The 15812-nt window shown below is 34.9% G+C and overlaps 3 protein-coding genes across 8 annotated transcripts in view; 1 reads left to right on the top strand and 2 right to left on the bottom strand.

Moving 5' to 3' along the window:
• LOC142341755 (protein XRP2-like) overlaps positions 1-15812 on the bottom strand; it is a 525423-nt gene that overhangs the window by 362550 nt on the left and 147061 nt on the right. The gene's annotated exons all lie outside the window — the stretch shown is intronic.
• LOC142341757 (serine/arginine-rich splicing factor 4-like) overlaps positions 1-15812 on the top strand; it is a 340718-nt gene that overhangs the window by 222067 nt on the left and 102839 nt on the right. The gene's annotated exons all lie outside the window — the stretch shown is intronic.
• The window catches only part of LOC142341750 (acid-sensing ion channel 1A-like), a 148860-nt gene that overhangs the window by 123961 nt on the left and 9087 nt on the right, over positions 1-15812 (bottom strand). Inside the window, exon 1 of one of the 4 annotated variants that reach the window (XM_075392928.1) lies at positions 5131-5306. The exons of 2 other annotated variants lie outside the window; for them this stretch is intronic. The gene's annotated coding sequence lies outside the window, so the exon portion shown is untranslated. Of the gene's footprint in view, positions 1-4661; positions 4928-5130; positions 5307-15812 lie in introns of those variants that run through there. One more of the 4 variants, XM_075392936.1, reaches the window with a different exon arrangement.

Raw genomic sequence — 15812 nt, 5'->3', positions numbered from 1 at the left:
TTCGTTTTTGTAAGTATTGTCTCACCCAACGAGTGGGGAGAACGTAAATAATTTTCAAGGGTTCAATGAAGATTGAAAAGAGAAGAATTCTGAAATTTAAGTAGAACAAGACTGATGTTATAAAGAGCTATTGAGAAGAATGAAGAATTCTTCAACAAAACAAACACTTCCTTATTTCAACTTTTCATTAGCAAAAATTTTTAATTCCTAATCAAAGTTTGATAACAAAGATTTGTTTTAATTCATCCGGATTGGTTGTTTTGAATACAATATATACTAAAAATATACTAAGTATTTTATGGCATTCTTTGGTTGACCCTCTTAATTGGTCTCTCATTGGTTGACCCCTCTTAATTGACTCCAGTCTTCTTGGAGTTCAAAATGATTGCACAAAAAAGAATTTGCCAAAAAACATTTGCAAAAGTCGGGGTTACGGGGCTCGTCAAGCAACATTTCAGCCGATCCTCGTACAATCACACCGGAAACCGACTGAGCCAACCCATCAAAGGCGATAGCATGTCCTTGCGACTGATTATTCCTGCTGTTAGCTAACAGAGCTATGCGCTTTAACGTTTTCTTGAGTGTAACTGACAAACCGCTCATTGACTCAACAGCAAGAGGAAAAAACAAAATTCCTTCCTCAGAGCAGCTATTTTCGTTTTGCGCATACTTTCGCTCTTCGGCTGCTTCAATCGCGTAACTGAACTTCTCTGCCGCACTCCGAGGGCAGAAAAGTATATTGGCATGCACTGCTTCCATGCACTGTCACAGGTGACAGTACCTAATATTTGATCTAACGCACCCCGTTGGCTGGAATCAAAGACTTTTAAAACATCGACAAAATCCCTTGTCGGCGTGTTAGTGCGTAGAGAGTAGACTAATTTTGGTGTCCTTCGGCAATAACGAAGTATGACGCGAGCACATCGAGGATTATCCAGATAACTCAAATTCTCCAAGAGCGACACAACCTTTTGAACACGTTTCTGCAAGCAAGAAGAAACAAATTCTGGTGATCAGACAGCGGCACCCAGTACTTCAAAACCATTGCCCGTATTTCCTGCAACTTCTCGATCAACTGCGGGTAGATCTACGATTGACCAGAGTTCGCACTTGTCCTTCCTCAAATACAGACCCCTTATGGACCTTCATTGGCTAAGATATCAAGCGTTGTTCAGATTTGATCTTCAGAGCCTGCAGCGAAACCATTGTCCAAATACCAATTGTGCCGGGTAAGATTTGGAACCGCGTCTATTATTTTTACTATAACAGGCCATAACGTCAACAAAAAGAGAAGTGGACCCAGGGATCCCCTTATTTGAACACCCGACTCACGTTGAAGACTGGTGTTATTATACAGTAGTGGAACATGCTGAGAGTAGCAAAAACTTGTGAAGGCTGCAATACCTGGTATGAAATCGCATGCTGCTTGCAGTGAGTGTGAACGCTTAACCGAATTAAATGCATTTCGAAAATCAATCTGAAGCACTCCTTTCTTAGAGTCGTTGTTGAGAATCTTTTCGTATGTGATTTTCGCAGAGTGGATGATTGCTTCCGCACCTCCGCTGATTCCAACCCCTAGCTGAATGTAATCGAACAACTCAATTGCTTCTGATTTTGCTGCTTTCACTAAACATTTAGCAATGAGTCGCCTCAGATTTTCACTGACAGCTATTGGACGTACTCTTCCTTTCTTTTTGGATAGAGTTGTGAGCAATGCGCTGCAGATGGTTTTTGAAACAAAAGAAGGGAGTTTAGCCCTGCTTCCAGTATTTACAAACTTTAAGGGCGGATTAGGAGTGGTCGGGAGCAGTACACTGTACTTCGTGCAATAGATGCTCTGGATACATCTCGGAAGGACCAGCTGCAGTTTACTTGCTGAAATTTTCCAATTGTTCAAAAACTATGTTATTGCTAAATTGATACGCACTTGTTGCAACATAACATTATCAGGTTAGTGCCAGCTTGGAGGCGCTTCTTTGGGATGTAGCTCTGCTAGTGCGTTCAGCGTAGCTCTGCTATTAGGCGCAAATCTCTTATTTTACAGGATTTTTGCTGCGCAACCAAATTCACCTTGCAAACATAGACTCTTAGCTCTGCTGGCTAATTTTTCTATTCCGTTTCAGGAATTTTTTTCGCTTGTTACTTGTTTGATTGACAAAGCTTCTGTTCAAGGGTTTGCATTTTCACCAGAATATCAGCTCTTACAATATGCAATCGTCTTACCATATGTTATAAGCTGTTATAACCAGATTGCATAAGCACAGTAGAACCAATTTTCTACAAAATGTGGAAAATTATTGAGAGATTCATCAAAAAACCAATTGAGCCACGAACACTTTTTGGTTCAAATGTTGCTTTTTATAATGATCGAAAGTTTTTACATTACCGACTGAACGTTGAAAGTTTTGATCCCCAGTGATAAAATTAGCCTCAGCGTAATAAAATTAAGGACGAACAACGACAAAAATCAAGCTTAAGAATCTTCTTCAACAATATAAACGCCTTTTGTACTTTCGCCATTTTTCACAAAAAAGGAACGCAGATTGTGAGGCATGCAATTCTGATCCTTAAATGTGTAGAGTCAGGAAGCAGCGTTTACAGAAAAAAAAATTAATTAATATTTGGTAGAAGTCCGTATGAAACTTCGTTCAAGCAGAGTTCCAGATCTACGAACTCACAGATCCATTTGATTAACTTGACTTGACGGCAACTTATTGTATCAGAATTTTTTTTGCTTGAAACTTTTTGAGTTTTTCCTAAACAGGTTTTACAGGTCTGGAAACTTTTTAGTACCATATTTTTTCTGAAATTATCCTTTGACTTTTCTTGAATAAATTTCATTTTTTAACATATAATGATATGTGAAATAATATGTTTAGTTTTAGCTTGGAAAAAAAATGTTTGGTTCCAAACTGATAGGTTTGGTTACAAACTGATAAGTTTTTGGTAATTTCGATTTTATTTTGGGATATTGTCGCTAGACACGGTTTGTTGAAACAGCAAACTCTAACTGTGATAAAATGAATAGGAATTACTTTGTTAGGATGGTACCAAAAATTTTGTTTGTTAATGAATAGACAAACTTGCTATCATTGGTTAATACGTCTGCTATATTTTAAATGAGAAAATAAAAAACTTCATTTTGTTGAATTTGAATTATAACAAAAAATAATGAAGAAAAATCAATGGAGCATCTAATTGAAGTCGATGGAATAAGTGCTGCCATTGCGTTTAAAAACTTTATTCAATCTCAATTATTCGTAGTGTAAAGACCAACTATAATCTTTGCATTGACTATTTTTTCGTTTCTGAAATCGAACATACCTTTTTTGGTAAACGGAAAGTAAGCCGAATTAAAAGTAAGCCGACAAAAAACAAGCCGAAAGTTATGTAATAGTTATGTAATCTATTAGAAATATTACATTGTTAACCGATACAATCAACACTACACATAGTTTCATGATATATAATTTCTTCTAATACACCAAAGAAGCAAAAATACGTCAGTTTTTAGACATCTAGTGAATACAGGCCTCAGCGGACCGACAACCATGGCCATGCTTCCCATCCGCTGTGGGATGTAATCCGAAAACCGCGGGTCATTTATCGTGGCGAAGCAGCGACGCGCGCGAAGAGCGCCCACCGACCCGCCAGGGGCAACTTAAAATATCGGTGTCCCAAAATATTTTGACTTCCTTGACCTCATTTTCAAATTTTGGCTTGCCTGCCTATTGGTTTGCTTGACCGCCACTATTTAGTTTGTTTATCATGAATAGTCACACATAATGAACATATCATACGTATAAACACAATAATATCGGCAAAACCAATTATTCAGAGGCTTTTTCAAAAATTCCTGTGAGCACTAAAAATATCCCTTAGAAAAATGAAATACTTTAGTAGCCAGAGTTTATTGTTTTTAAGCAACCTCTCTTGCAGTCTAATAAATTGTTGTAAGAAAAGGCTAATAGTTCTGTGAAATAAATGAAAAACATACGCTGAAAAAATAACACTAACAAGAAAATAGAGGCAAAAATTTTGTAAAAAGCCCATAAGGGCAGAAATAAGGGCGTTCAGAAGGACAGAATTAATTAGAAAGAACAGTTCGTTCTATTTACTACAACACCTACAGCTCATTTTTCAAATATAATTTTTTTGCATTCAGTGCATTTCAGAACATATTTCTGCGCTACAGAGCGCCTGAAATTGAGCCTGTAAACAATTGTTATGTATTTCTTTTTGCCATATTGATTTAAGAGATTTCATTGGAATTTTCAGTGCAGAGCTTTAGGAATTTAAAATTTGGATTGCAACAGGCAATTTTAGAATTGCAACTGGCAATTCAAGACCATCGGGGATGGACGCAAAGCATATTAACAGACCTCATTTATTAGCATATTAACAAACCTCAAACGAATCCAATAGGTTCTTCAGAGTCCTGGTAGCGCCAATTGTAATTGCGAAATTGTTTTGTTTCTCGTCTCTACAAACAATTTATTATTATTTTGCGCTTGAAATCAACAAAATAACTTAAAAATTGACATTTTTTTAGGATTATGCAGGAGAAAATTTGCAATACTTGCCAGGTCAACATGCTGAAGAATTGGAGGTTTGATCCTGTGTCATGCAGGCAGGACTAGTCGAGAACAACATATGCTTACCTTACATTGTAGTAGTAATAACAAAGCGAACACTTGTGATCAAAATTTGAATCTGTTTTGAACAACAAAGCGCGTTCGAAATTAACCAAAATCAAGTAGGCTCTCATCGGATCAAAAAATAACTTGGTCCTCATTGCTAATCGATACACTAAGCGAAATCAATATAGAGCAGATTTAATTTGTCAATTTTTAATTGTGAGTTAGGTGCCGAAACCGAGGAACATAAAAAGGTAATTTGACGTTGTAAATCAATTAAACTGCATTTGTTCTTCAAAGATCAGTTTCGTCCTATTATAATTATGGTTATGTAATTCTGAACGTCTGTTGTTGGACTGATTCAATAAAAAAAAGTTACCTAAGTTCAAGCACTCATTCGCTCATTGCAACAAAATTTCTTAACCCCTTTATTTTTTTTAAAGAAAAAAGCATAAAAAATGCGAATAAAAATAGCAAAGAATAGCTTAAATACCTTTCCGGGGAACTGTGATAATCGGATAAATACACTTGAGAAATAAAATCCGCTTTCGTCTAAATTTCTGAGCTAATCAATATTTGAGATGTCTTTAGAAGTCTAACCAAGTTGTCTGTTTCTAAGGGATTAAATCAATACTCGCAATTATGAAAACAGAGTTCAAAGACTTTTATCTATTTTATACAATTCACAAACACCAACACTTATCTTTTCACGCGATTTAATTTGATTGTTTAATTCAAGACAGTTTTAAGATAAACGACCAAATAAAAAAGTCTGGGATGAAATTTGAAATATGCGTTTCAATTTCTGTCGTTAGAGTAACGGCGAGCATCATGAAGATTAAATGCATTAGGAATAAAAATAAATGAAAATAAGTTTTGATTTAAAATGTTAAAAATAATGTTTGTAAACTTATATCTGGTTTAACTGGTAAAATTTGACTTAAGGGTCGAAAAGTAATTTAAGAAAAATGTTCAAAAAGATATTTAAAATTTGCGCAAAAAATGTTCTCTTTGAGAGGTTAAGATTGTTACAATTAATTCTGGACGAAAAAACTGAAAAATATAAAAACAAAGCGTAAATGATTGAATTAAAATGATAACGATTATTTGTGGTCAGTTTTGTTCATTGCCCTGAGAGGTACAAGACTTATAGGTCAGAGGATATAGATTCGTGACAAATTTGTTGCAAAATTTCATATGTTTTTTGTTATAAATGAAAATAAGTTTTGATTTAAAATGTTAAAAATAATGTTTGTAAACTTATATCTGGTTTAACTGGTAAAATTTGACTTAAGGGTCGAAAAGTAATTTAAGAAAAATGTTCAAAAAGATATTTAAAATTTGCGCAAAAAATGTTCTCTTTGAGAGGTTAAGATTGTTACAATTAATTCTGGAAGAAAAAACTGAAAAATATAAAAACAAAGCGTAAATGATTGAATTAAAATGATAACGATTATTTGTGGTCAGTTTTGTTCATTGCGCTGAGAGGTACAAGACTTATAGGTCAGAGGATATAGATTCGTGACAAATTTGTTGCAAAATTTCATATGTTTTTTGTTAAACTTGACTAATATCTTGTTAATATAAGGATTATACCGGACAGTGAAACCTTGAGTAAAATCTGTACTCAGCGGCAACCTGTCAAAACCTCCCGGAGTAAATCTTTGAAGTGTTTTCTTGCTTTATCACAATTGACTTTTTTCATATGAGAGAGGAAATTTTACCTTGAGGCTATTTCGGAGGGGATTAAGGAAAGCTCGTGAAAATTAATTACAAAAATTGGTGTTTGATTCACGCAGGATTAGCACTGACTGTATTTGAGCTGATATACCTTAGGCTATTTTATAGAACCTCTTGTGCCAGAAATGTTTAGCTTTTTAAGGTCGTTTTGTGTCAAATGCACTACGTCAAAGTCATTACTTAAAATAATCACAAAGTCATGCTAAAAAAGTGGTCGACCTTTTACAGCCCCCCCCCCACTCAATTATAGGGACCAAAGTTGTGGGTTATACGGTATATAACCACGGGGGGGGGGTTCCTCTAGAAGGGAAAAACCCCTTTTAAGTGCATATCACAAGTGGATTCAATAGCCATCAATGGTAATAAAAAAGGGCCAGAGATTATTCATTGATCAAAACACGCATCTAAGAGAAATTGTCTGTGTTATTGATAATGAATAGTTAAGCAAAAATATTTATTCAACCCCATTCGAACTGCAACAGTTTTGCGAGATTCTGACGGTTAACATTTTTGTTAAAGAATCTTGCAAATAACTTTCATTTTAAAAGATGCAAGATCCAGAAGCTTAACTTTTAGATAAACGTTAGAAAGTGTTAAATAATATAAAAGCTTGCAAAATTCAACCTTTAGCTGATCATTGAACTCACACTTTCCAATCAACCATTTGACCTAGAAATGTCAATGCCTGTCGTCATCATAGAGTCTTAATCAGTTACACAAAAATAAGCTTAATTTAGCTACTTAGTTATTGATCAGAGTATAAACCGTATGCGTAAAACTTTGGGGGTCAATCAGAACTGCATCAATATTAGGCTTTGAGAAAATCCACAAAACTCAAAAACTCGCGGATTGCAATCTCGAGTTGCCAAAAAAATCAAGAAGTGCATGCGAAAACTATGACAATAGGTTTCTGATTATATTTTTGTTCCCCATTCGTTCTTTCTAGAGCATCTTGATGATATTTGTATTTGCAAGTGTCAGCTCTTGTTGTCAAAGAGGCTCATGCAGCAGCTTAGCCATATTGGTGACTTCTTTTGTATGTCTGTTATTTTGCAATTGCACGGCAAGATGCACGGCAGAGCAAAATTTGCAGTAAAAATAACAAAACCTTTATAAACTTCTAAAAAACCGAAACCGAGGAGCACCTGAAAGGCGCTGTTTTTACAGACGCTATGCAATCAAAGTTTCTGATCAAGGTGAACAAAACTTTTTTCTTAAACAAAAGCGGAAACAGTAGGCGCTGAAGTGCCTTACAACATCTTTTAAACAGATATGCGCAATGCGAGAACACCTGTTCAAAAGCTCTGATCAGTATTTATGTGATATAGTATACAATGGTCATTGTCATTTGTACTGCTAAAACCACTAATTTCATTTAATCTTTAGTTTAGTTCAGTTTAGTCAATTATTTCATTTTGTTCAATCTTGATTTGAAGAACAAATCTTCCTCGTTCATGCCTGCTAAATTTTTTTATTTAACATTGTGATTTAATTGTCTGTTCATAATGTCTGCTAATTTTGTTTTACCGCAAATTTCCATTTTTAGCTGTGATATGATATGATCAAATTGCTGATCAAATTTCTGCTGTTCCTAATTATTCATTCTCTTGAATCCAAATTCAATTTTCAGTTGACTCTCTTTATTTCTAATTTCGCTCCGCGAATCACTCAACTCAGAATATCAGATATAACTCTAGTTTCGCCAAGCAAAAGGCCAGTCTAAAAGTTAACGCTGTATTTGCGACGCAAATACCACTTCAAATTTAGGCTTAGAAAGTTTAATCTACTATATACAAATTTAGTAGTGGAAATGCTATGCGAAATCACTAATAATTTCGTAACAAAAAAAATCTTAAAAACGCTCAGCAAAACCACTCAACTACAGAAGACGATTTCTTCACGACATGGCGCAGTCAGCTCGCAAATCACGCAAGAACCCACTTTTCATTGAACCGTTTTGGGAACGGGCTACATCGGACCCTCCAATACGATGGGAGAAGTGGCGCATCCAAGTGAAACTAGCAATCCTTGCAAGGGAGAACATAACGTTGGACACACTAATCCAACCAAACCAAACATGTACGACTACCGGTCGAGATAAAATACGAAATGGCCATCGAGGATGCAACAGAGCAAACGGAACGGGATCGTCAAATTCGCAATAGTCAGTTGAAGCTCCAATAGGAATTGAAATGCCAGAAAATCACGGAGGCAGGTGTTTTGTGTGGCGAAAGACCATGGTTGCTCTGTGATCAGAAGTGTGCCTCACTCCTCTACCTCAGTACTGGGACGGAAGGAAGAAGTCTTTTAACGCAAAAATTCCCTCATGATAACATCTACGATCTCTCTACTCTCAAACTTTGGGAAATGATGGAAATAGCTTTCATACGACCCAGAAACATCACTTTCGACCGCTATGTGTTCTTTTCAAGGAAACAGAAAAACGCTGAAACTGTGAAACAATTCTATAGCATTTTGAAAGAGTTAGCGGAAATTTGAAATTTCGAAAGTTGAGAGGAAGTGAAAATCAGAGACATCTTCATCACTATTATGTTGGATGATGATATTAAACGTGAACTTCTCCGTGATACAGTAGACCCCGAAAGAGCCCTCAGCATTGCTGTCATTATGCAGATGGGACATCAAAACCAACAGCGAATATCTTCCAACAACAACAACAACAACAACAACACAAATGGCACAGCAATCAAACCCATACAATCCTTCAATAGATTTTGCGGCGCGAATGCTTTTGGAAATCAATCAGGCAGAATTTCATTCAATCGAGCAGCGACTGGCCAGTGTAGAGGTTGTGGCCAAACTTGGACTTCAACGCATCGTCAGGTTTGCCATGCTCTGGGTAAGAAATGTAAATATTGTGGTTTGCTCAATCAAATCGCAAAGGTATGTCGGAAGGAATTAAATAATACAAGAAGTTCTCTTCAAGACCCTCGCATCAATAATGTAGAAATGTTGAAAATATAGAGCAAAACATAAATCCAGAGAATCAAAACGTAAATTACATAAACTACAATGAACAGTTTAATTCTGAATACGACTCTCCTGACGATAACTATGTTGCGATAGTGGAAAATCTTTATACAACCCGAATCGCTTTGCAGAATTTGACAATAATAATTGAAAATTCGGATCGCCATTTTCTTCTCGATTCTGGTAGTGGCTGTACTATCAAAAATATGTCACTTGTCAAGGAGATAATGTTTAATTGCGTGCCAGCACAATGGTCAGAGAAAAAATCACTTGAACTCAAATCTTATTTAGCGATATAGTTGAAACACTCGGAACATTGAAAAGCCAATTCGTTGTAACGATTGAAAACTCAAAAAGCAAAAATCACGGTAGTTGCAGACAATTTCCGACCTATTCTTGGACGTGATTTCTTCAATCAATTGGGAATAACTATTTCAGAAAAGCCTTGCCCGAACATAGAAGTAAATAATTTTGAAACACCTTGTGTAATAAAACAATCTCTGCCAAAAAAATTTCCAGAATTAGTTTCAAGAGTTGAGACATTAAAACATCATACTGCCAATTCAAAATTCCATGAAAATTATCGTGTCACACATCAAAAAGGGAGAAAAGTGCCAATCCACCTTCAACCAAAGGTAAAGATCGAACTCAAAAAATTACTAAACGAAAGACACAGTGAAAAATTATCAAACTGTTCTGACCAGTTTTTTTAATCTCCAATCATTATCAAAGTCAAAAGAGACCATTCAATCAAAATAGCTTTAGATTCTAAGATCTTGAACAAAGCCATACACAAATAAGTACCAGATGCTAAATATTGATTCTTTGACTCAAACTATAACACAAACACGGTCAAACAAGCCGCAAGAACCGGCCTACTTTACGACACTTGATTTGAAGTACACGTATAGCCAATTAAATCTGCATAGCGATACGGCCCGCCATTGTAACTTTAATATAGTAAGCGGAGATATGTCCGGCGCATACCGTTTTAAAACGGGACTTTACAGACTAACGGATTTGCCTGCCGAATTTCAGAAAGCAATTGATTGTACGCTCGCCGGCCTGACTGATACATTCTGTTTTTTGGACGACATACTGATAGTAAGTAGAGGTAAAATTGAACAACATCTCGATCTTGTATGAAAATGTTTAATAAAATTAGATCAGGAAAATCTACGTATCAACTTAGCAAAATGTCATTTTTCGAAAGATCAAATTGAATGACTGGGACATAGTATCACTCAAAACAAAAATAAGACCATTATCAAAAAAAATGATGCCATTGGAGAATTTTCTTCACCCTCACATCTCAAGAAATTGCGATCTTTTATAAGATCGGTACATCATCTCGGAAAATTTATACCAAATTTATCTCAAATGTGTCACCAACTTAGACCTCTACTTAAAAAAATACAAAAGTAGTCTGGAAAGATGAACAGGAACGACATTTCAAGTTCATAAAAACGAAATTTGCAGAAACAACGGAAACTAAACATTTTAACCCCGATCTGGAAACACGTATAAATTGCGATGCTTCTCGTAAAGGTTTGGGTTGTGCATTAGAGCAGCGCACTCCGAACGGATGGTATACTGTAGTTTTTGCATCGCATTTCTTAAATTCAGTGGAAGATCGATGTAGCATTAACGAGCTTGAATTATTGGCTGTTCTTTGGTCCGTCGAACACTTCTTCAAATATTACCTTTATGGAAAGCCCTTCACTGTCATAACCGACCACAGAGTGTTGTTATCTAAAATGAGAGAAAACAGAGCTAAGAAATCGTATAATAGCCGTCTAACACGTTAAGTCGATAGACTTTTACCTTTTGAATTCTCAATAGATTATCTTCCTGGCTCAAAAATGGGATTAGTCGATTACATCTCAGCGAACCTCAGCAAAAACTTGTTAATATTTCCACTTATGATGACCAATTCATTGTTGCTAAATTGGACGCAATTAAACGCAGTGCGAAACGCTTACTTTTAATTGCACAAAATTATACAAAATCCACTTATAAAACCGGCCTCGAATAAATCGCATTCCAATGAAAAATTATGCTGTGAATTTGCAGCATGAAATCGAGAATATTCTGCGATTACGAAAATGGGCAATACAATTAGCGAATTGACGCCAAATAACTATCATTCCAGTGCCAAAATCGAGAACGCGGACATTTCCCATCCACTTTTTGGCTTAAATCACTCTACCAATCCTTTGGATCAAAATTTCAGTAATTTTGGTCATTGTCATTTCTAGTGTGCTAAAACCCCTAATTTCATTTAATCTTTAATTTATTTCAGTTTAGTCATTTATTTCATTTTGTTCAATTTGATGTAAAGATCAAATCTGCCTCGTTCATGCCTGCTAAATTTGTTTAGTTAACATTGTAATTTAATTGTCTGTTCTTACTGTCTGCTCATTTTGTTTTACCGCAAATTTCCATTTCTATTTAAGATACGTTATGATCAATTTGCTGATCAAAATTCTGCTATTCCTATTAATTCACTCTCTTGAATCCAAATTCAATTTTCAGTTGACTCACTTTATTTCTAATTTCGCTCCGCGAATCACTCAACTCGGAATATCAGATAGAATTCGTTTCGCTAAGCGAAATACCAGTCTAAAAGTTGACGCTTTTTTTTCGACGCGAATACCACTTAAAAGTGAGGCTCAGAAAGTTTAATCTACTAGGTACAAATTTAGTAGTGGAAACGCTCCGCGAAATCACTAATAATTTCGTAGCAGTTAAAATCGTAAAATCGCTCAGCAAACACAATCAACTACAGAGGACGATTTCTGTACGACATTTTAGCTGGAAAATGAGGGCATTGATCATTTGCAGCAAAAAACACCCACTTAAGGAATTGCAAATAGTTACTTTTCTACTTGAACTAAATGATGGAGCCGGTTTTCCAATATAAACAGACGCATTCATGTCAATTAAACATTAGAGTTTATTGCATACATAAAGCAAATCTCAATGGCGCATTCAACCAAAGCGCAATCAATTTGCTCGCCTTTTGTTTTGTCAGCATGCTTAGCTATCAAGTAACAAGGAGGCTCGGTAATGTGCGTACGCACATAAGGTTTCGACCCCGCTCATCCTTATTTCTGTTGGCTACCAAAGGATGAAGTGTTAGAAAACCTTCAACAACATACATATCGTTCAATAAACAACGAATGGATTACAATCATGTACCGCTTTTTCACCCCTATTCATTTAACCCCCTATCATTTAACCCCGATTTATTCACCGATGTATCACCTCTATCATTTCACCCCGATTTCAACCTTTCAATAAAATAATGATTATTAAATTGGCATTATAATCATTTGGCCATGCCTCGCCGGCCATGGCCATGCCTCAGCGGCCCGTGGTATTTGATATGAAACTATCAGAACCGAACGTGGAATTAGTTTATCCACTTAATTATGTCAAAACGTGCATTAATGTCGACTGCTAATTGGCGGGATGAAATGATAGAGGGGTTAATTGATAGGTGAATAAACCGGGGTTAAAAGATAGGGGCTTAAATGAAAAGGTGTGAAAAAAGCAGAACCGAATACAATAATGCCACCCTAGAGGGCCAACAAACGTCATTGAAAATAGGACTACTACAAAGAACAATAATAAATATTAAATAACGAACACTAATTAGGACCAAAACTCGATGGCTATAATAAACAAAATCATAAAATCAAACTCGCATCAGATAAAATTTAAACAAAACATTTTAACCTATACTTCATTAGAAAACATATGAGGCCTGTCCTCACGAGGAGAGGACAAAAAAGAAACCAAAAAATTAAACAGGATAGAAACCTCGAAAACATTTTGTGAAAATGATGGTCGAAGCAATAGATCACAACGTATAACCAAGCGCAAAAAAACATCTGAATCAACAAAAGTATTTGAGACTTCTTGTTATTGAGATCGAGTTACATGGTTACGTGAACGAAAGCAGTGGGATACATTTAAAGAAAAACTCTTATTTCAATTTTAAAGTCATTAAAACAAACAGCTATAAACTGAAATCTTTAACTAGGTTGAATTATATGTCCTGGGGAAGCAATTGAGACCTATTGTTATCAAGTATATGACGTAGAACAACAAGAAAACGACAAAAATAGGCAAAAACAAAAAAAATTCATTTAAATTTTGCGAGACAACTGTGTCTCAGCTCAAAAAGCGCAAATTATATAACTAAATCAATTAATATATCAGATACGCTTTTTTCCAACGCTGTGCGTTTTCCCTACTTTGCTTTTCGTTCAATTAAACTTGTCAGTAATATGATAATTTGACAAGGAAACAAAATGAAACATAAAATATACAATTATATTCAGAAATTAAAAAAAAATTAAGAAAACGCTTAGTCTAAAGAGAAAGAGACCATTAGTTGAACATAGAACCAATACGAACAATAATTTAAAACCCACAGGAAATCGGTTTCTGCTCGTTTTTACTGAGACTGCGCCCTAACATGAGACGAATAAGATAAAAATAGTGACAAAGTTCGAAAATTAACCGACATTTTCTTAAAACAATTATATTCAAAGTCACAACAGACATTAGATAACTACTGAAAAATTGTCTAGATTGATTTAACCTCTTAAGAAATGACTGGATCTTTGATGGCGGACAATAAGTCATTTAACTGCAAAAAAGATAACAAATGAAAATAAAATTCAAGATCTACATTTAAAATTTGTTTACGAAAACAATTGGTCAGAGCCACAAAAACCATGAGCATATTCTGAAACCGTGTTATAATCTCGTTGGGCCTCGTTTTTTGGATGGTATCTGTCACTCCATGAGCCTTGAATTGAATTTCTTGTAAATAAAAGAAGTTTACATATAAAACTTTTACATAGCCGAAATATTTTGAAAAAAATGTCGCGCCCCATTAAAATCTAAAAAATTTATTGTCGTGAGCTTCCCAGATGTTACTACGCGTCTAACAAAATTTTCACTTTTTTGAAATGGTTGCGAATTAGATCAATTTTTGAATAAAATTTTTCAGTTTGTCAAAAACAAAAATGCATTTTTTATTGTTATCGAGTTTTTTAATTTGCAAAAAACTGGCGAAATTTTAATTTCAGAAGACTTTCAAAGCCAACGGGTGTAGAAATAATCGTTTGTCAGCTTAAAAAGAGTATGCCGCCGCTGTTTCAAGCTATCTACTTCCAGCAAATTTAAAATAAGTAGGATAAAAAAGCAAATTTGGTCCCGATAAAAATCGAATTTCGAAAAAATTTTTCTAAAATTTTTGCCAAAAAACTCAAGATCAAAAAATTCAGCAAACCTCCTCTATCTTTAGAGATAAAATCAATAACACTACAGCAAAAATTTTGAACAAATTTTTGAAAAATTGACGAAAATTAGGTCCAAAATACCGTGAAATGTGAATAAAAACAGATGAGTTTCGTCAAATTTTCAAAAAATTTTAAAACTCGATAACTCCCTATAAAAAGCCAAAACTGAAAAAATCTTTTTAATTCCGTATTCTACGCTGGACGAGCTTTTTAATGATACCATCACAACTCTCTACGATGATTATATCGATCGGCCAAAATTGACTGAACAAAAAAAACCATTTGAGTATATAGTTCCTCCCCCACTAAAGTGGGTCGGAATAATAATCTCATTATCAAGTAAAAATCATGCATGAACTCAGACTCAAGCTTCAACTGATACTCAAACTTGTAAAAGTCTTCTATCACTCAACCAGTAATGCCACACATGCACTAAACAAAAAGTCAGCCTTTTCATAGCAACATAAGTTTTATATTGGTTTGCGATGGATTCTGTAGTTGCTATAGAAATTTCAACACAATTATTTAGTCCATGGGTAACAACTTTTCATTGAAATCAAATTTATCTGGAGAAAAGGACCTTATGAAAATATGTTTGCATCTTTATCGACAACCTATCAAAATTAAATTTTTTTTGTACTGGAGCACGGGGATAGCATAACAAAAAATCAAAAAACAGCTGATTGAAGCAAACCCAAAATTGAGTTGGTCAAATCAAACTACCATACAGTGCGTATTAAAGTTATTTCTGTACTGTAATAGCTTTAATAGTACCGAGTCTGTTTTCTGTAAATGTATTTATTGATCTGACAGTTTAAGTAACCTCGATATGTTGAAAAGAGATTTAAGTTAGATAGTTTCTTTTTTTCCCTGATTAAGAACAAAGTTCCTAAATAGACAAAACTTTCTCTTAAGTTTTGCTACCAAATTTTACGAAGTCCAATATTAGTGTCATTGAAACTAATGGACAGCTTTGCTTATAATAGTATTAGAAAAATGAGACAGCAATTCAGATACATTTACATTAACTGCGATGTTTTCTATAATCCTTGTAACAGAAAACGCAAACCTGGCATAACTATAGACAAATTATATGGCTAACATCTTTTGAAATTTTTAAACTCAT

Source organism: Convolutriloba macropyga, chromosome 6 (genome assembly GCF_964194025.1).
Source record: "Convolutriloba macropyga chromosome 6, txConMacr16.3, whole genome shotgun sequence".
NCBI classification, from domain to species: domain Eukaryota; kingdom Metazoa; phylum Xenacoelomorpha; order Acoela; family Convolutidae; genus Convolutriloba; species Convolutriloba macropyga.
This window is presented reverse-complemented; position numbering and strand designations above follow the sequence as displayed.